This window comes from Pleurodeles waltl, chromosome 1_2 (assembly GCF_031143425.1).
Source record: "Pleurodeles waltl isolate 20211129_DDA chromosome 1_2, aPleWal1.hap1.20221129, whole genome shotgun sequence".
NCBI classification, from domain to species: domain Eukaryota; kingdom Metazoa; phylum Chordata; class Amphibia; order Caudata; family Salamandridae; genus Pleurodeles; species Pleurodeles waltl.
In genome coordinates this window covers 1,066,955,608-1,066,982,599 of record NC_090437.1, presented here as the reverse complement: position 1 = coordinate 1,066,982,599, position 26,992 = coordinate 1,066,955,608, and positions in this window count along the sequence as shown.

Below are 26,992 nucleotides of genomic sequence, written 5' to 3'. Positions count from 1 at the left end.
GCAAAAAGTGGGGGTTAACCTTGACAAAAGAGGCCTTTTCTCACAAGGGGCGTAACTAGACCATTCCTTTCTAACACTTACAATAAGTGATGCGGGCAGAGCATGAGGGGAAATAAATTACAATCTGCGCAATTTGAATGTAGTGGACAAACCAAATCTGAATATGATTGGAAGATTGGAGTCTGTGGTTACTTTGGTTTGTCACTTGGGTGAGTTGTTAGGTGGTGGGCCTGGTTGCTGAGGTTATCTTGAGGCATTTGTTACAAATGAATATTTTGATTTGTCATATGTTTATTTTCCTGTGATTAGACATCTTCCGTTACTTGACCACTTGTCCATTTGAGTATGAGTCAAAGTCCGATGGGTATTCATACTTAAGTGTTATTTGTATATTATCTGCATATAAGTAATATTTGAAATTGAAGAAGGAGATTAGGCCCATCGAAGAGTGAAACCAAGTGCTATAGAAGAAGTAGAACTGTTCTTTACATGAATTGTGAATTGAATGGAGCTCACCTGAGAGGATAAAGTGAGATGATGATCTGTCTGATTGAAAAGATGCAATCTGCTTCGGTCCACCCCTGTTTGTTTTGAAGTCTCTGTATAAGATTGTGATGAGTAATAGCAACAAAGGCAATGAAGAGTTTAATTAATAACCCTGCTAGTACTTCAATGCATATATTTGTCTTAAAGCAGATCTTTCTATCTTTTTGACTAAAACAGTCTTTTATTGGCCAGAAGTAAAAAGGGATATCTTGTTTCAAGGTATGCTTGTTTTAGAAAGGTTTTATGCAAGACATTCAGAGTTCCCTTGAGAAGATACCTGTACCCAAGGTGTTGTTTACAGTTATGGTCAGATTGGCTACAGAGCTATTTCATAGGACATTTGTTTGCGGGAATGTAGTTAAGACAGTGAGATTCAGGAGATGTGAATCTCACAGTTCCCAACTAAATGAGTGGAAAAAACCCAACACAGGCATAGCAGACCCGATTGTGGGCCCCTGGACTCAACTGCCAATTCAAGAATGCATTTATTTAAGGGAGGTGTCACACCCCATACACCCTCCCTAAAGCTATGTCCCTGTTTGTCTGCTGGTAATACTGCTGGCCTACAAGTGTTTGCAGCATTGATGAAGTCCTCTATGGTCAGGCAGTTCAAGGGGTCTACTGCAGTTATTTCATGTTTTGTTATCTGATCAAATGAGCCAGGCTGCTAGAATTCTGGTTGAGCAGTGAGAAGGCAAGGAGGGACAGTGACTCTGGTGGATAGAAAGCAATTCAGGTGTGACATGCAATCAGCAAGGGTCAGTGATGAGGAGGCCTTTTGTTGTCTTGAAAAGGAACAAAGATGCCCTAAGGATCTTCTACTTCAAGTTGCTGTTGAAGGACCCATTTTCCTTTGAACTCTTCTAGATGGGATATTGTTTTTGATATTTAGGCCCCTCTTCATGTCTACAGGTCACTGAATGGCTCTCCCTATTCAGATCTCCTTTCCTGTGTAACAGGCTGTTGGCCTTTGTTGGCTCACCAGGACATAGGGCAGGTCTCCCTGAAGCAAGACAGACATCAGGTATTGTGGTTTGTTAAGTTTACTTGCCCCAGTCAACTGTGCTCGCTACCCTCTCCAGAAGAAAATAAATGATAACTACACCTCGCTCACCCTATGAACGCTATGGAGTGACTATTACTGTATGTGTGCATTGAAATAATGTATATTTAGACAAATGACTATATATTGAAATGGATATATGTACTTGTTTAGTATCAACAAAACATCAACTTTACAGGAGTCAACTAAACATGCACAGAGTGAAAGGTCCATAAGAGAAGCCATATTAATTCAGGAAAACATTTTTGCCTGAACAGGCTGCTGGGATGCGAATGTATCATTTGAGGTACACAGTCATATTGCCCTTTCCTGAATGGAAAATTGTAAGGGCCGAATTTAAGATTTTTAAGAAAAGTGGTGCTGCATCCAATGCAGCACCACTTTTCTTGCGCTCCTCTTATGCCCCCCTATGCTACCATGTGAGTGCTGTATTTATGATACAGCGCACTGTTGCGATATTAGGAACAACAAGAGCATTGCTGATGGAGCAAAGTGCAAGGAGGCCCATTGATTACAATGGGTGCATCCTTTTAACTCCTGCTCACAGCAGGCGTTAAAAAGGATGTTAAAAATGGGACAATTAAATCTTGTTGATTTCATTGTGTCATTTCTTTTGGGCCTCCTTGTGCCAGAATGCCCCCTTTGCAAACATCATGCATGGCGCATGCATAACGTGGCACAAAGGTTTGTAAAGTGGTGCAATGCATGCGTTACGCCACTTTGTCAACATGGCTTGGCGATTTTGAAAGCGTAACACCACATTAGTGTAAACAAAATAATTACGCTACTGTTGCGCTAGGCCTTTTTTAAATTTGGGCCTAAATTTCTAGTTTCCCAGATTTTGTCTCAAGCCTCATGCTAATCTAGTACTCATGCTAACCTAGAACTCTCCTCTGACCTGAAGAGGCATACCAAGCATGTCCTCATATTGATGACTGTGGACTACTGGTTTGTCACAGGTTTAGGGTTAGACTGGGACAGAAAATAAGTTTGGGCATCAAAATAAAATTGGCCGATTATTGAAGTTGATAGCTAAAAATGTGGCCCTCATTCACAAGTTGGGTCTGGTTTAATCTTTTAAAAACATGCTGTATAATTATTTTCAAAGATATGAAAGACTTCATGGATTTGCCGCAAGCAATGATTGTTATATGAACTGGGAAATCTACAGTAAAAACTGGCCCAGCAGACTATAAAACAGTCTCACAAACAGAGAAAAAACAGCCCACAAAGTGATCTGTCAGAGCAGCCTGTCGGTTCTGCCTGATTGCCCTACAGGCCAGTCCAACCCAGCACAGGTTTCTCATGTAGGTCGACGGTGCAGAATACCATTTTGTGACTCCATAGTCATGGCCAACATTTTTTATCTGTGTCACTGGAGTGGAGGCCCTACTTGTGTAAAGCTCTGTTTCAATGTGCTAATCCTAATCCTTGTGCTAACATTCCAAACATGTGTTGTGCACACAGCTTTTGATGTACATTCAATATACACACTAGTGTGCCAGAGTAATGGAGGGCTGCTGGTTCCATTTTAGAAAACCCTAACTTGCTCATGTGCACAAGATGGAGGTAAGATTGTTTCACCAGATGGTGACATTCCTGAAGCTGGAAGGAGGAGATCTAGACAATGAAGTGGGTATAGAGAAGACTAGCCCCCTTTAGAAATTCACAGAGGCCATTTTGCTGAGAGGAGCTGCTGATACGTCTTTCTGCAGTACTGCTATGCCGAAGATGTTGGGGTGAAGTTAGAACCTGAAATCTCTTTTCAGCACGGAAAGGATATTTTTAGGTTAACCAGCCTTTTGTATTTCCCATGATCATTGTACAGTGTGGCTGTTGATAAGCCAAGCATAGAAAGTTAATGCCTATTTGTGCCTCTGTGGTGGGTGTCCAAGGCTGGATACTATCCTGCTACGAGGAGCATCACTCGGCAGCATACTGTGATGACTGCCAGGTTCTTAGATGAGAGAAGGTATTCCCAGGGGTCTTGCCTAACCTGAAGAGCTGTATCCCTGAACTAGTGCCTGGAAGCCAGCCTACCTACTGAGGGAAAGATCCAGCCAGAACATGGTGCTGAGCATCTACCCAGGGAAAGGGAGACTATACAGAGAGATTGGTGAGTCTGAAAATATGGGTGCACTCTAGCCAGAAGTAAAGTGGCAAGTGGGAATCGCAGAGAGGTGGCTAACTTTGCTGCTGTGCAATAAGAAGAATTACAACTGAAGCGATTATCTGTGATGCTGATCTGTTGATGTTCTCGCTGAGGGTTCATTACCAGACATGCGTGTTAAGGGTGCGTTTGCTAGGGGAAGCGGCTTCTGAGTTGCCCATCATGGAGGAAGCAGCTCTAAACGAATTTTTGGGCACACCACTGAGTGCTGTTGCCTTGGCTGGAGCTCTGGCTCTTGAACACGAATGCTCCTAGGTTTTCCTTGGTGATGAACTTCCTACTTTACCACCTGCCGAAGTAGAAGATTTCCTGTCTTCAATTATCCCGGATTCAATTGACAACTTCCAAAATGACTCTAACTCTTGAAATCCGTTTTTTTTTTAATGCCACAGTTACCATTTTAAAATTTCCTTTTTACACAAGCTCACGGGTCTTTTTAACTTATCATTATTGACATTCTTATATATATGTCTTAGGTTGACTTTTAGTAGCTTTTATCCATAATTAGGCTTTGAACCACCTTTGAACCCGCAAGGGGAGGGTGTTGTGTAGCCATTTATTACGTTATTTTAGCGAACTAGGTCTGCCACTGTGCTCTGCAACCTAGATATATTTTATTCAGCTTCGTTTATTATTTTAACAAAAAACACATTTGCAGTCTTGTTTTATTTTCTCTATCTAGCTGTTCTTTGCCTAGGCCAGCACTGCATTCTTAAACAAGACATTTCTTTTACTCTGTGCTTTTCTCAAGGCTGCAGTAAGATAGGTTGTCGGTAAAGGTGGTAACGCTTTGTCGCTAGTGTTCATAGAAACAAATACACTCTTACGTAGGGATTCCTTCTTGTAACAACAGCTATTTTATTATAAAAACACTTCTCTGTCCCGTACCAGTTAGAGGGTGATTCCAACCAGATGACCATGTCTGTATGATGACTGTTGATCGCTTCGCTACAGCTGCTTCTGTATACTACAGGACTTTCCACTGTGTACCTCCTAACCCTATATAGTTACTGCAATTTACTTTAATACTACATTTTCAGTGGGAGTCCAGGATACAATGATTCCAGAATCAATATCTGCACTAAATTCTTAAAGGCACAGAAGTGAAAACAGGGTGAATTTGAATCAAACTAATGGTGTTGTTAAAACCAGTTCACTGATTATGGATACGGTGATGAAGGCCAATGGGGCACAGATGGTGGTCTACATTGCGGTTTGAGAAGCAGCAAAAGGGGTGTGGCCAATGGTGACCCACCACCTCCTTCATTCATAGAAGCCAGCATGAAGGTCAATAGGGCTAAAGTGAAGTATCAACAAGTAGATCTGTAACCTGTGCCCACATGCACTTAGCCTGCAGTCCCCACTCTATTCTCACACCAGCCCATGGCCTCATATGCAGGACTTTTTGGCTTCATTCCCCTATCGTACCACAACACCACTCCCTCCTAGCATATCCCCACAGACTAAGACTGATCTTGTCCACACACCAGCCCACTCAGCCTCGGACCAATCACCCTTCATGGTGTATCCACCGGCTTTAGAGTACTATTCCATCTTGCACCCTCCCTGTGGTTGTGGATGGAATAAATAGGGATCTAGTACTACAGGAAGAGCAGATATTCTGTAAGTGCATTTGTGAACATGTGTGCATGTTTATGAGTGTTGGGTAATTTAATGTGTGCAGTGTGAGAGGTGTTTCCATGTAAATGCTGAGTGACCTTGAGTGTTGTGATTGTATAGTCAGCATTGTGAGTGCTAAATGAAAGGTGCACCTATATTAGTTTTGAGCTAGTGGCATGCCCATGTGACAGCTGGATGACCATTGTGTTAGTAAGTATGTAAGAGGAAAGTGAGCTGTGTTGGTAATTGTAGGAGGCTGGCCTGGTACCTTGGGAACTTACACCTTATACCATGTCCAGTTATCCCTTATCAGTAAAATGTAGTAGTGTTCTAGCAGCTTAGGCTGATAGAGGTAGCTATAGCAGAGAAGCTTAGGCTGAACTAGGAGACATGCAAAGCTGCTGCAATACCACTTATAGTTACACAGTACATATACACAAATAAAGACAATACTCAGTGTTACCAAAAATAAAGGTAGTTTATTTGGGTGACACAAGGCCAAAAGTATCTGAGAGGCAATACACCTCCCCAAGACAGAAAATTACTACCCTTTCTGCCAAATGGACCCCTCTTCATCTGTCTTGATGGGGTAGATTAGCCACTATTAAATGTATGCTCTTGTCCAATATTAACTTTTATTTACAAATGCTCCTTCTTTGGCTTACTCACATCTTCTTCCATTCTATTGGTAGTTCTTATGAAACAACCGTTTGGCTAAAATTTCTTAATCCAGGCTCAAGAAGCTGAAAATATACTGTGGAGTTAATTTTCTTGACTTCTTACAATATCTTTCAACTTTTGTCCTCATGCAGATTTGGTCCTCTCTAGGTGTGTCCACTCCATCTTGCCCCTTTGGTGCTCTCTTGAACATTCGCTAATCTCTCCTTTTTCTATTCTTCAATTTGTCCTTATCTCTCAAAAACCTAGACATATGCCTTCCCCTTTATTATACCAGTCTAGTCATATTGCCAAAATTTATATATCCTAGATATATTCTCACTCTCAACTCTTGTTTTCATCCCCCACATTTGATACAATCCTAATATGATCATTACAATAAAATTATTGAATGGTCCTCCTGGCTAGCCTCTGGTATTATATACATTTTCCAAATCACTTCTAATAATGAGTTTATCTCCTTTGAGGAGTTGTGTAGCCCTTTTCGTATTCCTGTTTCTCATAGACACAAATATTATTTTTTCTTGGACAATCTTTTACAAAGCAATACTGATCCTTCTTCCATCTCAGTTCAATTTCTTGGTGATCTTACACCTTCTCATGACTTAAACACAGAATTGAAAGCTGTTTGCACATTTAAACAGCTTTCTCTCTCAGAATCTGACAGGCCAAAACCAAAACTGAACTTGCCTGGGAACAAGACCTTCAGTCTACTTTTCAATTGCTTTATGGAATAAATTGTGGCAGAAGACACATTATACTTCTCGTTCAGCCAGCACTAATCAGACTATGGCCCTCATTATGACCCTGGCGGTCCCTGCCAACCCACCACATCCCCGTTCAGACTGCCAGGGTGGTTGGATCCGCAGGGTCCAATGAAGACCGCCAGCAGTATCATGAGCCGGCTTTCTACCAGGGTTTCCTCAGCAGAAGCACTGCCATGAAAACCCTGGCGGAAAGGCTACTGGTCACTGGGAATTTCTTGCCTGTCACCGGAAAATGACTCCTCCCCCCCCATCAAGCACAATACCCTCCCTCCATACCAGAGCCCCCTTCAGGTACAGTGCCCCCTCCCCCAACTCCCCTTCAGGGACAGCACCCCCATACAATTACAGGTTGTAATAAGGCTGGTGGAGTCCTTTTGGTGGGGGGGCGGTGGTGAAACGGCTCATGTGCCTCTGCTAGCCAGCACGCCTACTGCAGGATTTCTGCCCAAAATGTGGCAGAAATCCTGCAGTACTCATAATATGGTGGGCGGAAGACTGCCAGCACTGGCAGTCTTTTGGCGCCCATGGCTTTGATGATATTTCAAAAAGACAGACAAAGTCATAATTCTGGCCTATGTTTCTTTACAGTATGCTGTTTCTAACTCCTTCCTTGACCAATCTTTACCAGCTTTCCTGCCTTTATTCCACCTCTTTCAGCTGTGCGTTCTGCTTTCAGTCAAAGCAGACAAAAAGAGCTGCATTGACAGGCTCTCAGGGAGGCCTGCCATCCTGGCATGGAAGGCATTCATAACATCACAACAGTGGGTAACATCTTTTGTTATCAACTACTGCTATGTCGTAGCAGTAGGTTATGAGAATAATAAACTGAAATAAGCTGTAATAAGCAAAAGAGATTCTCTAAGAGAGCCATACATAACTGATACATTGCACTTCCTAGTTGGCAACATAATGCTTATGTAGATTTTGCACAGTGTGCACTTTGGCATCAATCCAATAGGCACATAAACATAGCACAGCAGACCATGATTAATGTTCATCACAATAAGAATAGCCCTCAAATGCCATTAACCCCCTGGGTGCCTTGGACAAGGTGATCTCGTCCCAGCACACTGTTCCCGTGTGCCTGGGATGAGATCACCTCGTCCTGCACCCGGCCCACGGGGGGAGCGCTAGCGCTCCCCGTGGCCCCCCCACCTACACCCCCGGTCAGGGATGGAAGGGGAATCCCTTCACCTTCCCCTTCCACCCCCGACCCCCCCCCCTCGGCAATCTGATGACATCAGCGCACTCACAGTGCGCCGACGTCATCCATTGTTGCCGATGACGCGCTGAAAGCCATTTGCTTCCAACGCGTCGAGGGAAAGGACCACAACGAGGTGAGTCCTTCCCTTTTTGGTTTTTTTTTGGGGGAAACAGACACGGGGAGAAAGGAAAGGGTTTTTCCTTTCCCTCTGTGCCTGTTTTCAGTAGATTCCTGCTCCACGATCCCAGACGGGGACCCGGATCGCGAAGCAGGAATCCCCACTAGGCACTAGGGATTTATTTTTAGCTTTATTATTGGGAGTGACCCCTTGGGCAAGGGTTGCTCCCATTGGGGACTATTTTTTATCCTATTTCTACCCCCAGGAGTGGTCCGCAAACCACTAGACACCAGGGAATTTATTTTCGCTATGTTTTTGGGGAGCGACCCCTTGGGAAAGGGTCGCTCCCCTTGGGGGGCATAAATAATCCTATTTTGGCCCCCTGGGGGCAGATCGGACTTTTTTTGGGGGGTCGAAAACCACTAGCCTACCAGTGATTTCATTTTCCTTACGTTTTTTGGGAGCGACCCCTTGGGCAAGGGTTGCTCCCATTGGGGGCTATTTTTTTATCCTATATCGCCCCCCCCCGGGGGCAGATCAGCCGATTTTTCGTCCGATCTGCCCCCGGTGGGGACGAAAACCACTAGACACCAGGGAATTTATTTGCGTTATGTTTTTGGGGAGCAACCCCTTGGGCAAATCGTTCCCCTTAGGGGACATAAATAATTCTATTTTGGCCACACCTGGGGGCAGTTCGGCCATTTTTTCGGCCGATCTGGCCGATCTGCCCCCGGGGGGGTTTGAAAACCACTAGACCACAAGAGATTTTAATTTTGTTATGTTTTTGGGCAGCGAACCCTTAGGCAAGGGTTGCTGCCCCAGGGGCAATTTTTTTTTATATGTTTAGCCCCCCCTGGGGCTAGATTGGCCATGTTTTTGGCCGATCTGGCCCCCGGGGGGGTTGAAACCCACTAGGTGCCAGGGATTGTGTGGCGTGTGTGTGTGTTTTGTTTGTTTGGGGGCACCCCTTGGGATAGGGTTGCCCCCCCAAAGGGGGGAAATTTCGTATTAGCCATTTCTGACCCCCTTGGGGACAGATGGGCCTTTTTTTATAGGCCCATCTGCCCCCAAGGAGGGCATAAACCACCAATACGCCAGGGATTTTTTTTTTGTTCCCCTTTTTTTGTTTTTTGCTGGGGGTGCCCCCTTTTGCCCCCTTTGGCAAGGGTCACCCCCTAAAGGGGGCACAGAGCTGTTGGCAGATGGGGGCAGATCGGCCAATTGTTTTTTACGCCCATTTGCTCCCAAGGGGGGCAGAATCCACTTAGGCACCAGCGATCCTGTGTGTGTGTGTGTTTTGTGTGGGGTGGTGGCACCTTTGGCAAGGGTCGCCCCCCAGAGGGGGCACGTTACTGATGTCCATTTCTGCCCACCTTGGAGGCAGATCGGCCTATTTTTCTTTAGGTCCATCTGCCCCCAAGGGGGCAGAAGGCACCAAGATGTCAGAGATTTGTTTTTTGGTTCCCTTTGTTTTTTTTTGTGCTGGGGCACCCCCATTTGCCCCCTTTAGCAAGGGTCACCCCCCCCCCACCAAACAGGGTACAGAGTTGTTGGCCAAGATCAGCCTATTTTCTTTTTAGGCCCATCACCCACTAGGGGGGCAGAAGCCACTTAGGCACCAGGGACAATTTCTAAGTTCTTGGGGGCAGGGGGTCTCCTCTCAGATTACAGAACTTTCTGTCACCAAAATGTGTCAACTGGTGAAGTATTTGTATTTGTGATTATAACAGTTTATTTCTTCTTTTTGTTCTATTTCAAAGCTTTTGCTTCCTTTGCTGTGGATCCTTGCGGTTTTGCCAGTAGTTGTCCTGCAGTTTGCATAGTTGCATGTTTTAGGTAAGTGAAAGCAATTTACTCCAAAGGAGCATTGTTGGCATGCATGAATGACATGTTTGTAGGTGATGTACTAAATTTAGTATTGTGTGTGAAATTTTCCTTAGATTTGAGCACAATGACATTTGTGTTGTCATATGTCTAATTTGCTTTTTTCTTTTTTCTTTTTAGTGGGATATCATTGGTGATTGCTGTGTCTGTGCAGAGTAGTTGCTGGTGAGTAGCTTTTTCAGGCAAGTGAGGGGTATAGTTTTTTAGTACATAACTCATTGTGATAAAGCTACACTTTGTTGTTTATTACTTATTTTACTGCTGGTGGTTGTTGGCAATCCATTTGTTGTTAGGGAAGATCATGGCTAGCCGCAGACTGACTGCTAAGCAGGTTGTTGGCATGCTTTTTGAGTCGTCTTCAGACCATGATTACGATACTGACTCTGCATCTGAGGCAGAGGAGGAAGTGAGAGATTCTGGCAGTGAGTTTTCTGTCCGAGAGGATTCTTCTGATGAGGAAGCCACTCTTAGTGCAGATGAAGGGCCTGTTTTAGAGGAGGACATTGATGTGCCAAGAGTGCAGCAGTCTGGGGCTCAAGGGTTTCCCATTAGAAGACCTGACACCTGGATTGCCCCAAACATGGAGCAGCCACAGTTACCTGCATTTACTGGTCTCCCAGGGTGTAGAGTCAATACTGTCAATTTCTTTCACTTGTTTATGGACGATGTATTTTTGGAAGAGATTGTGGAGCAGACTAATGTGTATGCGGAGCAATATTTGAGGGACAACGCTGCCAATAGGCCTCAGTTTAGAGCTACTCAGTGGGTTCCCACATATCTGGAAGAGATGACAAAGTTTTTAGGTTTTACTTTTTAGATGGGGTTGATAAGGAAGCCATCACTGGCTTCTTATTGGTCTACTAGTCCCTTGATGGCAAAGGCTATATTTCCTGCAACTATGACTCGTAATCGCTATTTGCTTCTTCTTCGTATTCTGCATTTTGTAGACAATGCTTTAGCCTTGCCATGAGATCACCCTGATTGTGACCGTCTTTTTAAGATTAGGCCTGTCCTTGATCATTTTGTGGATCGGTTTTCAGAGGCCAATGTTCCAGGCAAAGAGATAAGTGTGGACGAGTCTTTGGTCCTTTTAAAGGGGCATTTAGTTTTTAAGCAGTACATTCCTAGTAAGAAGGCACGGTATGGGATTAAATTGTATATGCTGTCAGAAAGCAGTACAGGATACGTGTATAATTTCCGTGTCTACACTGGTAGGGATTCCAGTATTGACCCTCCTGGTTGTCCGGCCACTTTTGGAGTTAGCGAAAAAATTGTGTGGGAACTTGGTAGACGACTGTTTAACAAAGGTCACCATTTGTATGTAGATAATTTCTACACTGGAGTGCAGTTGTTCAAGGAGTTGTTTAGAGTGGACACTTTTGCTTGTGGCACAATCCGTTCTAACCGGAAAGGCTATCCAAGGGAGCATGTCTGTAAAAAACTTGAGAGGGGACAGTGCAGTGCCTTGCAGAATAATGAGTTGCTAGCTCTGAAATTTTCAGACAGGAGGGATGTGTACATGCTATCTACCATCCATGATGAGAGTACTTCCCCTGTGACTGTTTGGCGCCAGGTTGCCAAAGCGCGCAAACCTGCATGCATTTTGGACTACAGTAGGCACATGGGTGGTGTTGATATAGTAGATCAGAGGTTGAAACCTTACACTGCTCTGCGTACGTCTTATTTGTGGTATAAGAAGTTGGCCCTACATTTATTTCATCTGGCAACTTTTAATGCCTTTATTGCGTTCAAGGATTGTTTACCTGAGTCAAGGATGACATTTGTTAAATTTCAGGAGTCGGTGATAGAGAACCTTATTGTGGTGGAACAGGCAAGAGTTCCTAGAGTAGCAGTGGGGGAGGAAGTGGCTAGATTGAAAGATCGCCACTTTCCAGATCACATTCCTCCCACTCCCAAGAAAGACTTACCCACTAAGAAATGTAGAGTAGGTGCCCAAAGAGGTATCCGGACGGAGAGCCGGATGTACTGCCCCGATTGCCCTTCAAAGCCTGGGCTGTCTGTGCCTGGCTGTTTCAGATATTACCACACAAAGAAAAATTTTGAGGAAATACCGTGAGTGTAAACTGCCTATTTTATATCTTTGTATGTTCAGTTTCACGGTTGGCATTACTGTCATGTATTTAGTTAGAGCTTTTGTGTTTGTAGTTTTGTACTTATTTTATAATTAGTTAGTGGTTTCTTTGTTGTTTTTAAATAAAAAAAGTGATGGCGGTGTGTGTAGGGTGGCGCTTTGCTGGCGGTGTGTGTGGGGTGGCACTTGGCTTGCGGTGTGCTTGGGGTTGCGCTTGGCTGGCAGTGTGCGTGGGGTGGCGCTTGGCTGGTGGTTTGCTTGGGGTGGCACTTTGCTGGCGGTGTGTGTAGGGTGGCACTTGGCTGGTGGTGTGCTTGGGGTGGTGCTTGGCTGGCAGTGTGCATAGGGTGGCGCTTGGCTGGCGGTGTGCTTGGGGTGGCACTTAGCTGTCAGTGTGCATGTGGTGGCACTTGGCTGGCAGTGTGCTTGGGGTGGTGTTTGGCTGGTGGTATGTGTGGGGTGGCGCTTGGCTGGCAGTGTGCGTGGGGTGGCGCTTGGCTGGCGGTGTGCATGGGGTGGCGCTTGGCTGGTGGTGTGCATGGGGTGGCGCTTGGCTGGTGGTGTGCGTGGGGTGATGCTTGGCTGGCGGTGTGCGTGGGGTGGCGCTTGGCTGGCTGTGTGCGTGGGGTGGCGCTTGGCTGGCGGTGCCAGCCAAACGTCAGTGAACACACTCCCATCAGCTAGTGTGACTGCTGTATCAGGTATGTGGGCGTATGTAAGTGATGGGCCCTTGAGTAGTGCTGTCTGTTGATGCGTGTGTTGTAATATTCTGGGCCTGTGGCGGACGGCGTGAATGGTCTTGTGCATGTCATTTATGAAAGGTGTGTGAACGGACTGTAAAACGGTAGGTGCCTTGACGTGGCTTTACAGCTCACGAGCTGTGAGCCATTGGTTCAGTTTTTTGGCCTTTCAGTTATTAACAGTGCATTTCACTTTTGTGAAATCTCTTGTTAATAAAATTTGATTTACTGAACCATCACTCACCCTCGTGCCAAATACAACCAGTATGTGTGGTACAAATGACAAAACCTGCTCTGCTGTAATCAGGCGTCGCAGCACACTTGTGACATACTAGGTGTCTCAGGTGGGACCCCGATGATGAAGCATGCCACAAACTTGGTTGGTGGGTGAGGGGTCTTTTTCACATAACCTAAGTGCGTTTTTTTTTCACAATTTTAGTGTTTGGCACATCACGGACGTGCGTGGACACATCAAAATGATATACCGCAAAACTACCTGTGTTTGGGGGGGACGGGGCACCTATGTTTTTGGTTGTGGGTGCGGCCTTCATCTAGGGAAACCAAATAAACCAAGACATTTTTTTAAAGTAGACACCCCAAGGAGTCCAGGGAGGTGTGGCTTGCGTGGATCCCCAACATTTTCTTATCCAGACTCCTGCAAACTTCAAAATTTGCTTAAAAAAGCATATTTTTCCTGACTTTTCTTAGTAGGATCACCACTCCATCACAAAAATCCTTCTCCCCAGCGTTCCCCTCCATCTCCCAAGTAAAATGACACCTCACTTGTGTGGATCCCCAAAGAACAGTCAGCCTAAAGATGTATGAAAGAAGAATATGTCCTGATCAACTCGCTGTGCTATGTTTTTGGCCTTATTCTGTTGCAGGCACTTGACCCACCCACACAAGTGAGATATCATTTTTATTGGGAGACTTGGGGGAACGCTGGGTGGAGGGAAATTTGTGGCTCCTCTCAGATTCCACAACTTTCTGTCAACGAAATGTGAGGAAAAAGTGTTTTTTTAGCCAAATTATGAGGTTTGCAAAGGATTCTGGGTAACAGAACCTGGAGAGAGCCCCACAAGTCACCCTGTATTGGATTCCCCTAGGTCTATAGTTTAAAAAAAAGGCCCAGGTTTGGTAGGTTTCCCTAGGTGCCGACTGAGCTAGAGGCCAAAATCCACAGGTGGGCACTTTGCAAAAAACACCCCTGTTTTCTTTGAGAAAATGTGACGTGTCCACTTTGTGTTTTGGGGCATTTCCTGTCGCGGGCACTAGGCCTACCCACACAAGTGAGGTACCATTTTTATTGGGAGACTTGGGGGACAATGGGTGGAAGGAAATTTGTGGCTCCTCTCAGATTCCAGAACTTTCTGTCACCGAAATGTGAGAAAAAGTGTTTTTTTTAGCCATATTTTGAGGTTTACAAAGGATTCTGGGTAACAGAACCTGGTTAGAGCCCCACAAGCCACCCTGTCTTGCATTCCCCTAGGTCTCTAGTTTTCAAAAATGCCCAGGTTTGGTAGGTTTCCCTAGGTGCCGGCTGAGCTAGAGGCCAAAATCCACAGGTAGGCCCTTTGCAAAAAACACCTCTGTTTTCTTTGAGAAAATGTTACGTGTCCACTTTGTGTTTTGGGGCATTTCCTGTCAAGGGTACTATGCCTACCCACACAAGTGAGGTGCCATTTTTATTGGGAGACTTGGGGGGACGATGGGTGGAAGGAAATTTGTGGCTCCTCTCAGATTCCAGAACTTTCTGTCACCGAAATGTGAGGAAAAAGGTTTTTTTTAGCCAAATGTTGAGGTTTGCAAAGTATTCTGGGTAACAGAACCTGGTGGGAGCCCAACAAGCCACCCTGTCTTGGATTCCTCTAGGTCTCTAGTTTTACAAAAAAAGCACAGGTTGAGTAGGTTTCCCTAGGTGTCGGCTGAGCTAGAGGCCAAAAACAACAGGTAGGCACTTTGCAAAAAACACCTCTGTTTTCTTTGAGAAAAAGTGACATGTCCACTTTGTGTTTTGGGGCATTTCCTGTCGCGGGCACTAGGCCTACCCACAAAAGTGAGGTACCATTTTTATTGGGAGACTTGGGGGAATGCTGGGTGGAAGAAAATGTGTAGCTCCTCTCAGATTCCAGAACGTTCTGTCACCGAAATTTGTGAGGAAAAAGTGTTTTTTTAGCCAAATTTTGAGGTTTGCAAAGTATTCTGGGTAACAGAACCTGGTGAGAGCCCCACAAGTCACTCTGTCTTGGATTCCCCTAGGTCTCTAGTTTTCAAAAATGCCCTGGTTTGGTAGGTTTCCCTAGGTGCCGGCTGAGCTAGAGGCTAAAATCCACAGCTAGGCACTTTGCAAAAAACACCTCTGTTTTCTTTGAGTAAATGTGACGTGTCCACTTTGTGTTTTGGGGCATTTCCTGTCGCGGGCACTAAGCCTACCCACACAAGTGAGGTACCATTTTTATCGGGAGACTTTGTGGAACGCTGGGTTGAAGGAAGTTTGTGGCTCCTCTCAGATTCCAGAACTTTCTGTCACTGAAATGTGAGGAAAAGGTGTTTTTTTAGCCAAATTTTGAGGTTTGCAAAGTATTCTGAGTAACAGAACCTGGTGGGAGCCCAACAAGCCACCCTGTCTTGGAATCCCCTAGGTCTCTAGTTTAAAAAAAAAGCACAGGTTGGGTAGGTTTCCCTAGGTGTCGGCTGAGCTAGAGGCCAAAAACAACAGGTAGGCACTTTGCAAAAAACACCTCTGTTTTCTTTGAGAAAATGTGACATGTCCACTTTGTGTTTTGGGGCATTTCCTGTCGCGGGCACCTGGCCTACCCACAAAAGTGAGGTACCATTTTTATTGGGAGACTTGGGGGGATGCTGGGTGGATAAAATGTGTAGCTCCTCTCAGATTCCAGAATGTTCTGTCATCGAAATGTGAGGAAAAAGTGTTTTTTTAGCCAAATTTTCAGGTTTGCAAAAGGTTCTGGGTAACAGGACCAGGTGAGAGCCCCACAAGTCCCACTGTCTTGGATTCCCCTAGGTCTCTAATTTTAAAAAATGCCCAGGTTTGGTAGGTTTCCCTAGGTGCCGGCTGAGCTAGAGGCCAAAATCCACAGCTAAGCACTTTGCAAAAAACACCTCTGTTTTCTTTGAGAAAATGTGACGTGTCCACTTTGTGTTTTGGGGCATTTCCTTTCGCGGGCACTAAGCCTACCCACACAAGTGAGGTACCATTTTTATCGGGAGACTTTGTGGAATGCTGGGTTGAAGGAAATTTGTGGCTCCTCTCAGATTCCAGAACGTTCTGTCACCGAAATGTGAGGAAAAAGTGTTTCTTTAGCCACATTTTGAGGTTTGCACAGTATTCTGGGTAACATAACCTGGTGAGAGCCCCACAAGTCACTCTGTCATGGATTCCCCTAGGTCTCTACGTTTCAAAAATGCACAGATTGGGTAGGTTTCCCTAGGTGCCGGCTGAGCTAGAGGCCAAAAACAACAGGTAGGCACTTTGCAAAAAAACACCTCTGTTTTCTTTGAGAAAATGTGATGTGTCCACTTTATGTTTTGGGGCATTTCCTGTCCCGGGCACTAGGCCTACCCACAAAAGTGAAGTACCATTTTTATTGGGAGACTTGGGGGAATGCTGGGTGGAAAGAAATTTGTAGCTCCTCTCAGATTCCAGAACGTTCTGTCAACGAAATGTGATGAAAAAGTGTTTTTTTTGTCAACTTTTCAGGTTTGCAAAAGTTTCTGGGTAACAGAACCTGGTGAGAGCCCCACCAGTCACCCTGTCTTGGATTCCCCTAGGTCTCTAGTTTTAAAAAATGCACAGGTTTGGTAGGTTTCCCTAGGTGCCGGCTGAGCTAGAGGCCAAAATCCACAGGTAGGCACTTTGCAAAAAACACCTCTGTTTTCTGTAGAAAAATGTGATGTGTCCACATTGTGTTTTAGAGCATTTCCTGTCCCGGGCACTATGCCTACCCACACAAGTGAGGTACCATTTTTATCAGGAGATGAGAGGGAATGTTGGGTGGAAGGAAATTTGTGGCTCCTCTCAGATTCCAGAACTTTCTGTCACCGAAATGTGAGGAAAAAGTGATTTTTTAGCCAAATTCTGAGGTTTGCAAAGGATTCTGGGTAACAGAACCTGGTGAGAGACCCACAAGTCACCCCGTCTTGGGTTCCCCTAGGTCTCTGGTTTTAAAAAATGCACAGGTTTGGTAGATTTCCCTAGGTGCTGGCTGAGCTAGAGGCCAAAATCCACAGGTAGGCACTTTGCAAAAAACACCTCTGTTTTCTGTTGAAAAATGTGATGTGTCCACGTTGTGTTTTTGGGCATTTCCTGTCACGAGCACTAGGCCCACCAACACAAGTGAGGTGCCATTTTTATTGGGAGACTTGGGGGAACACAGAATAGCAAAACAAGTGTTATTGCCCCTTGTCTTTCTGTAAATTTTTTCCTTCCGAATATAAGGCAGTGTGTAAAAAAGACGTCTATTTGAGAAATGCCCTGTAATTCACATGCTTGTATGGGCACCTGAGAATTCAGAGATGTGCAAATAACCACTGATCCTCAACACCATATCCTGTGCTCATTTTGGAAATACAAAGGTTTTCTTGATACCTATTTTTGATTCTTTATATTTCAGTAAATGAATTGCTGTATACCCGGAATAGAATGAAAACCCACTGCAGGGTGAAGCTCATTTATTGGCTCTGGGTACCTAGGGTTCTTGATGACCCTACAAGCCCTATATATCCCCACAACCATAAGAGTCCAGCAGACGTAACTGTATATTGCTTTGAAAAATCTGACATCACAGGAAAAAGTTACAGAGTAAAACGTTTAGGACAATTGATGTTTTTTTCACCTCAATTTCAATATTTCTTTATTTCAGCTGTGATTTTCTGTAGGAAACCCTAGTAGGAGCTACACAAATTACCCATTGCTGGATTCAGAATACTGTCTACTTTTCAGAAATGTTTAGGTTTATGGGATCCAGCATTAGTTTCATTCTCATTTCTGTCACTGACTGGAATGAGGGTGAAAGCACAAACAAATCGTAAAAATGGGGTACATCCCAGTAAAATGCCACAGTTGTGTTGAAACATTGGGTTTTCTGATTCAAGTCTGCCTGTTCCTGAAAGCTGGTAAGCTGGTGATTTTAGCACTGCAAACCCTTTGTTGATGCCATTTTCAGGAAAAAAAACACAAGCCTTCTTCTGCAGCCCTTTTTCCCCATTTATTTGAAAAAAAAAATATTTCACTGTATTTTGGCTAATTTCTTGGCCTCCTTCAGGGGAACCCACAAAGTCTGGGTACCTCTAGAATCCCTAGGATGTTGGAAAAAAAGGACACACATTTGGCGTGGGTAGCTTATGTGGACAAAATGTTATGAGGGCCTAAGTGCGAACCGCCCCAAATAGCCAAAAAAAGCTTGGCACCTGAGGGGGAAAAGGCCTGGCAGCAAAGGGGTTAAATACTAGCAGTTCATAGACTGCTATATCTGCCAATGACCAACCATTTGTCATGTGTGGGGGGAAATTGTAGTCTTCTATTGTCGAAGAAGGTATTCCACCAAAATATTGTGTCAAAAATATCGACTTGAGGCAAATATCATGTAAAAGGATATATAAGATAAATTGTTTTTATTTTACAGTTCTTTATGTTGGTTATATAAAGATAGTTATACATAATGTTACTTTTTAAATAGTTTTCTTTATTATTGTTAGTTTTTGTTAAGTTGTCATTAATTTAAAGTTGCACATGTTTAATTAATTTTTTGTGCATTTGCATTTGATTTGAAAATATAGTTTAATACTTTTTTCATTGTATTTATTTATTTTTGGGCCAGATGTTGGGTTTATAAGGAACTGAGTGGGAAGATTTCTAAATTTGTAATGTTTATTTGGTTATATCTTTTTTATAACTTTAATTTTGTTAATTTGATTTATGTCAAAAATATATAGATTATCTGCAAGGTAATTTTTTTAATATATTCATTATTTTTTAGTTAGCTATTCAATTAGGTAATTAATTTTGCTGATTATTTAATTTTTTTAATCATTTGGATATTAATTAATTATATCATGTTTCAGGTTTTTATATATTAATACATTTTATAGTATAATTTGAAAATATTGTGCATTTGTATTTTTCTAGTACTAATTGAATGTGTTTTGCGGTGGTTGGGATTTTTGGGAAATACCTTGCAGGCTACAAGAACTCCGAAGGAGTGACTTACACTTAAATAATGTTTCAATGTAGGGTTTCCTTCCTGTCAAACCTTTACTTTGACTGGTCTGGCTGCAGGATTGGAAGCTGCAGGAGTCAACCATGTTTTCCATGTCAGCCTAGTGAATACAGCAACAGATGAAGTTCACAGGCGGCATTTAACTTTCTATGACATTGGTTTACGTTATTACACCATATACTATGGCCTTTCTAGACAGTAATATATGCCAACTGAAGATTGGGGCAGATTGAAAGGTTAGGGCACATATTTGCTGAGAACTGAATAGAAGCACCCCAATTTGAATGTTCAGTAGTCAAAAATGGAGATGACCTCACAAAAGAGGCATATCCTCACAGTATCTAATTCTAATTTCTTTTTGCGTTATCCCTAGATTTTTATCTACACAATTTTGTCTGCATTCTTTCTGTACTGTGAATATTTCAGTTTTGAGGAGGGTTCTCCTTATAGCAGCTGAGATTTTCATCCTATAACCTCAGACTTTCTCATGATCCACAATAGCTTTGGTGCAGTGACTGTTTTATTGAGGTTCATAAATATTCCTCAAATATGTTTCAAAGCTTTCTTTTTTTCCTCCAGCAATTTGTAACGATGCATTTTTCCGCCAGGTCCAGGTTTTGGGAATTGACCTTTGTAAAGTCTACTCATATTTAAGTTGGTGTATGATATGATATGCTACTGGCATCTATCCCAGAGTTGCAAACCTCAGGTGATGAGGCTCAAATCATTAAGAAAAAGTCCATCCTTAACAATAAGTACAATGTGCCATGGAGAAAACAATATACTCTCTCACTGCAGAATGGAGCAGTGGTATGGGCCTAGTAATGTGTAGATTTGCATAAGGTCCTTAAGGTGACCTCTGACATTGTTGTTTCTGTTCTGAATGTAGACTAATTTGTCTACTACTGGGTCTATTGCTATGTTCCAGTCTCCTACCACTATGTTTTTTTATAAAACAAACTCTGAGTGTAGTCTCTTTAATGTGGAGAATAGGTCATATTTTGAACTGTGCAGTGCATACATGCAGCCTAAAATAGTTATTTGGTCTTGTATGGTTAGTTTGGCAAATACATAGCGGCCCTCTGAACCTACCCTTGATAGTTGATATTTGTTGTCAAGCAGCTTATCTTTTATGTATCTGAATGACAACTCTGCTTTTCATGTAATGTGGGTATGGTTTCTGTTGTTGGTATTTTGAGTATATGATTCACAGAAGGAATCACCATTCCAACTCAGCCTCTTATTCATTTTTCAAGTACAGTCTGTGAAAAATAAACCTCCAGTACGAAAGCAATATTTCTCTTTTAGTTACTAGTTGGCACCAGACTTATTTGTTATAGTTAGAAAGTCCATAAAAATTAAGCAAGCACATAGTTTGCTCTCTAACTTGTTGCATGGTTAAACTTAGAGAGGTGCTTGAGCTGTCATTGCTATTAGATGTACTTCTAATGGATACTGCAATTGTCAGAACCCTGTTCAGAGGACCACTGGTCAAGCAGCAAGTAGCGGGCCCAACCGTGATGGTTAGGCCTTTTACTCCTGAAATCCGAAGGACCAACCTACTATGGTCCTGGGCAACTGGGCCAAATACCCTTTCAGCACTTGAAAGCAATTCAAGCTTTGGGGGGGGAGTGTTGGTAGACAAATAGGGGTGAACACAGGTTCACAACAAAAAACACACACCTCAGCATTAATAGTTGGTTGTATAGTCAAATGTTTTTTTTTTTTGTTTTGTTTTTTTTGTTCAAGGGATATATGACCACAAAGTAAACTATTACATTCACAAACAATGCACACATTCCCATAAGGTCAGGGCTCTAGATATTCATAGGCAGGATCCCATGCCCTGCTCCCTCCAAGCTAGTGGTAGTGGTTATTCTCCATTCACTTTAGGCAACATTCAGGTTCAGCCCCACCAGCAGTCCATGTCTCATGAGCCCCAGTCCAACTCTGTATAAGGTCAAAAGCATTCTAACTTCACAGTGCTATCTGGCAAGCAAGAAGAATGATTTGAGTTTTCACAAAATGTTTTACTTGAACCTGGTGCTGAACAATTACATTATGCAATGGGCATACGTGCAAAAAAGAAGAATGAGGTTTATAACTAGATTGACCTGGTGTGACGGTACTTCTAGCTGGTTTGCATTGAGGTAACAGAATATACAGTGCAGACTAATATATGTGTTGTCAAAGAAGAGTTCTTTGATAAAAAGGGTCATCGATTTACTAAAGGTTGTTAAGCAATGAATAGAACTAATATCTACAACTAACAATTTCTTGTATTACTAAAGCCTGCTTCACGCAGAATCGATATTTCAATTTCAGTGACATACTTAAGGTTTGTAGAGTGCAAGCCTGCAGCAGCCGTTCAACTGAGTCCGACAACTGTTCTTTGTATCCATAAGTGGGAAATGAAGTCATAAGACAAGTGCCAACGCACCCTCCCACTATTACATACCAACTTCATGTGCAAACAGACAGTGCAGATCCACTTTTGCAGCATGCATGTGGTCACTAATCACTGCACAGTATGCGCAGATTGCAGAATTCTCATATCTGTCTAGAAAATTAATAATTACATGCAGTGGCATATTTACAACTTTTAGAAATTCAAATCAATTTTCTTTAGTATCTCTCGAAAGCTGGGCCAGACACAGGTCCCCAGGCTACTGCCAGCAGTGTCCTGTGACATATTCCCCAACATACTATTTCCTTTGTGTGCAGTCCTACATAATGTAGAATTAAGGAGTATGTTTACAAGCCCCTTGTGCCTCACTAGCATCATCATCACTAAGAAGGTGTTAAGGAGGCCCCACCATGCGTCATATTTACAAAGTGGCTTAATGCATGCATTGCACCACTTTGTAACCCCTTGTGCCACATTACACCTGCGCTAGGTATCATGTATGCAAGGGGCTGTTTCCATATAGAAAAAATGGCACAGTGAAATTTACAACATTTCACTGCGCCATTTATTTCCATCATTTTTAACACCTGCTCAAGACAGGGGTTAACCTGACACTCCTATGACAACCTGTGGGCCTCCCTGTCTTTCCTGGACTAGCACCATAATTTAAGGAGCTAATCCAGCAAAGCGCCATAATAGCATCATAATTTATGATGCTATTGTGCCAACATGAGCTGCCATGTGTTCGTTAGAGTGTACAGGGTGACGCAATAAAAGTGGCACATCAGAGCTGATGCACCACTTTCTTGTAAATATGCCCCTAAGTGGGGGAGAATGTAGCGAGATGTTCGAATTCACATTTTTTAAATAGTGAGGAAAACATTTTTGTCCCTAGAAAAATCCATTCCTCGACACTCCCTTAAAATCTAGAAATAATCCCTTCCCCATCCTTCCTGGAGGGGAAATTATTTCAGACCCTGGATGGAGTAAATAAATATCGAACTTGCATTAGGGTGCAAAGAGTTAAATTTCAATCTGAATACCAACAAACATACAAACATTTACGTTTAGTGATCCCTTGGCTGATGAGTAATTAGTGCTTTGCATCACCAATATGAAATGTGAAACATACCAACTGGTGCAGCTTCTCAAGTTACGAGTCCTAATTTTCTGGTGTTGGGCCGTCCTACTTATCATTTCATAGAGTCGATAAGACTGCTAGACTCTATAGGCTTAATTTACAAAAAATAAATGTAAAATTAAATGCAGAGTTTTATATCTGTGCTTGTATGCATAGTCACGTTTTTCCCAGTCACATGGATTCCTAGTATTACGCTTGGATAGGTGTGCCAAGTGCAAGTTTCCAGGTATACTATTGTGACTATCGTGTGATACATCCCTAGGATATTATTACTTATGTGTAAATTGGGCAACCTAACCGCACTGTGCAAAAATACCTTTTTATTCTCCACATGGAATGCATTTTACTATATGTGGAAAGCCAGTCCCAACATCCTCACCAAATCTGGGGAATCAATTACTGTGCTTTATGGTAAAGGGACTTAATCCATCCCTTGGCTGGAATTATGTTCTGAACATTTCAAGGGTTGGAAAGGGTTGCACCAGAGTTTGGGAATTCACACCTATAAACAAATTTGTGTGCTCCCCAAAATTTATGAGACCAATATCAACATGTAACGCCCACTTCCCAGTGCTTGCACAGGATATACTACTGTGGAATTGTCCACTTTCTGTATTACAACAGAAAGAATACAGTTACTCTGCAAGTATTCTGTAACTGTTTTGTTGGCTCACATAAATCAAGGTATATACTGGCGTAAAGTCCATTTGCAGCTGAAATTATCTTCGTGAATTGGGTCTATAATTCTGTCATGCAATTAGGTTTTGTGTGCGGACCAGAGAATATGTATTTTGTCCAGCTTGGCCTGGTAAGATTCCAAACGCTTCTGCCCTTCTTTTATATGGTGTTATCTTGGGCGGTGCTAAAACATGCCAAACCCTTGAATTTGTATATTCATATCTTCTTCTTTTGTTTATTTTTTTACTTCTGTTTTTGTTTTCCTTTTTAGAAATGTAAGTATGGAACAAGAATATAAGTGCAGACCAGATCATATTATTAACAAAATAATCACTGAAACCCAAGCTTAGACTGACAGAGCCATTGCTATTATTTTTAGTTGAACGTAATATCACATTTGATTGAACATGTTATGTAGCGCAAAGCTCTTCTGCTATTTAATATTATATACCTGACCCCTTATGTCAAGATAACTGGTCCTATGATAAGCATTCTGATCATCGCATTAGTTCATAGATAAGATTGATGCAAAGGGTATCATTGCTTTTGTAGTTATTTACATGTACCATTTACACTTACTAATGACTTGTTGAGACTGGGGCTCTACTTGAATGCACTGCTATACCTGTTTAATATCAGTAATTTACTGGGCCCCTCTAGATCAGAACACTCCTTCAAATGTATCAGGCTAGAAAGTCAGCCTAGTCCACAGAGGTGGGCCTAAAGGTTACCTATAGAAGCTGTTTACCTTTATTACTCTTTACCTCCAATTTTGCTGGAATTCATTTTTGATGGCATAGGGGCTATGTGCACTTTACTACTTCTAACCAGTGGTTAAGTGCTTATGTTTGCTCCCTTAAACATGGTAAAATTGGTATACACATAATTGGCACATTGAAATTATCCATACCTTCTTTGTACATGTAGCAATTGTACCCAAGGTCTATAAATTAAATGCTCCAAGTGGGCTGTAGCTCATTTTTGCCACCACTTCTGCAGTCCCTGAAAACAGGTATCGGGCCTGCCAGTGCTACCTGAATTCAATTTTGAACTTAAAATTTGACTTTCCAATATAATCTTCTGACAGAGGCACCCTGCCAAAGTAGGCGCCACAGTCCTATTCAGGGTAAGTCACAACACAACCCAAAGATCCTGTGCTCACCCTCAGGTTGCTTGGCACAAAACAAGCAGGCTTAACTTAGAAGGCAATGTGCACATGGCAGCCTTCAGGGCTCAAAAGCATTCTGGCAAGCCTCTGTCCAGATCACTTTCCTGGGTTGCTTCCAGGTTCTGCTGAGCGAGACTCCTGAAGTGGGCAGTCTGGTTTCTCAAAGCCAGCATGTAACTGAATACATGCTGGAGGGGTTTACTAGCAGCTTTCTCTAAAGCTTCCTAAACCAGACTCACAGGTCCTCTCACAGGGTGGACAAAATCAGCTCAAAGGGACTAAACCCAAGTCCCTTTTGAGGCACCTCCCTGTAAGCGAACAGAAAATGACAAGAGGATGTCCCACTTCCGCCTCAAGGGCTCTGACAGGCCCATGATCATGCCTTTCAAGGTGCAGTTGAATCTCTCAACCAGACCATTACTTTGGGGGTGATAAGGGGTGGTGAACTTGTAGGTTAACCCACACTCCTTCCACAGAGACTTCATATACGTGGATATGAAGTTGGTGCCCCTATCAAATACCACTTCCTTGGGGAACCCCATGCGGGTAAAAAAAAACATCAAAGCACGACCCACCACAGGGGAAGTGCTTGATCTCAAAGGAATGGCTTCTGGTACCGGGTGGCATGGTCCCCCAAGACCAGGATAATCCTGTTGCCCATGGCTGTCTTGGGATCCAGAGGCCCCACAATGTCAATACCTACCCTCTCAAAGGGAGTCCTGACAACAGGCAAAGGCTGGAGGGGAGCCTTACATTTCCTCCCACTCCTGCAACTTGCCTGAAAAGTCTGACAAGACCTGCAATGTGCATCTGAGTGCCTGTGCATTAGGGGCCAGTAAAAGTGGGTGACAAGCCTCGCAAAGGTCTTGTCCTGCCCCAAATGTCCAGCTAAAGGCACATCATGAGCGAACCCCAGTAGTGTCGTAGATTGGACTCTTGCCCTGGGCAAGACTGCTGGTTTGGGGATGACAGTACTTATGTTTGTAGGTGACTATGCCTGTTCTACAACAAATCGCCACTGTAGCCCCAACCCTTCTGGCTCACTAGCAGTACCTCAACAACAACCCTATCAGTCGAAGGTGATTTGTAGCAGCCGTTATGCATGGACTCAGAAGTATGACATCTCAGAGAATGTTGTGGTTAAACAGAGATTACCCCTTTCTCACAGATATATTATATCTGAACCAAACACAGGCAATAACAAAGACCCCGTAATGTTTCAAAAGCTTTTATTCAACATAATGCAGTAAATCATATTGGCTACAATGATTAGGATAATGAACATTACAAGAGATAAAATTGTAAAGAAGAGGGTCATGATTATGAAGACCCCCACCATCTTGTAATAGTATAGGAAGACATGAAGTGTGTCATATGTCCGTGTACCCTATCATAATGGGCCGAACATTCTACCTAGAGGAGAGCTGGGTATGTTAAACCTAATCTGTCAATGCCATGTCCCTGGAAGGAGCCCCCAACCCTGGTTACCTTAAATGGGGTCTCAAGCTCAGACTTCGGCAGAACGTCAAGACGACGTACAGTATCAATAGCGACAATGGTATCTGGTCAGAATCCCTCTGATTATCTGTCTAAACTGTGATGTATTTATACAGATCTACTTGGATCCCTGACGTAGGTTGTTCCAAAACAATAGATAACGCCTCATGCTTGGGACTGTAATTTCTAATGTGAGCCCATATAGTTTGTTTGTCTTTGTTGTATGAGTTGACGCCTTAGCGAGGTGACACTGATAACATAACACTAAACAAAAGAGGCCAACTATAAACACAACAGCCATTTTAAAAGATTTCATTAAATAAATGGCCTAAGACAGAGCAAGCTAAGTAGGTTAAACGTCACTAGATGACGGGGGCACGAGTCCGCAAGAAAAAGTTAAGCTAACTCCTGTTGTCCCATTAAAACAAATTAGGATTCACTACACCCTCCCCATTGCCGTAACAAGTATGCCGCCAGTACTGGCCGCCACCGAAGGTGTGGTAATCCAAAGAGTTAAAAAAGCTGCTCTAAACTAAAAGCAAAGCATAAAACCCAACGTTAAAAAAATAGTAAAAAATCTAATGTTTAAAACATACTATAGAGACTTAGGGGGTCATTACGACCTCGGCGGTCTTTCGCAAGACCGCCGAGGTACCGCCATGCTGAAGACCGCCAGTGGTGGCGGTCTTCCGCGCTGCGTATTATGACCGCTGGCAGGCCGCCGTCCTTTTCGTACGGAAAGCCGCCAGCAGCCATAATGGCGGATGGCGGGAAAGTGGAGGTTGCTCAACCTCCACCGCCACGTCAACAGAACACCGCCCACTGAATCATGTCCCATGATTTGGTGTGGCGGTGTTCTGGTGGCGGAGCTTCCCCCATGGATCCCATCCCCTCCTGGAGGATCAACGGACAAGGTAAGTTGACCGGCCATTAGGGAAGGGGGTGGGGGAGTGTTGTGTGTTGTGTGCATGCATGGGGGT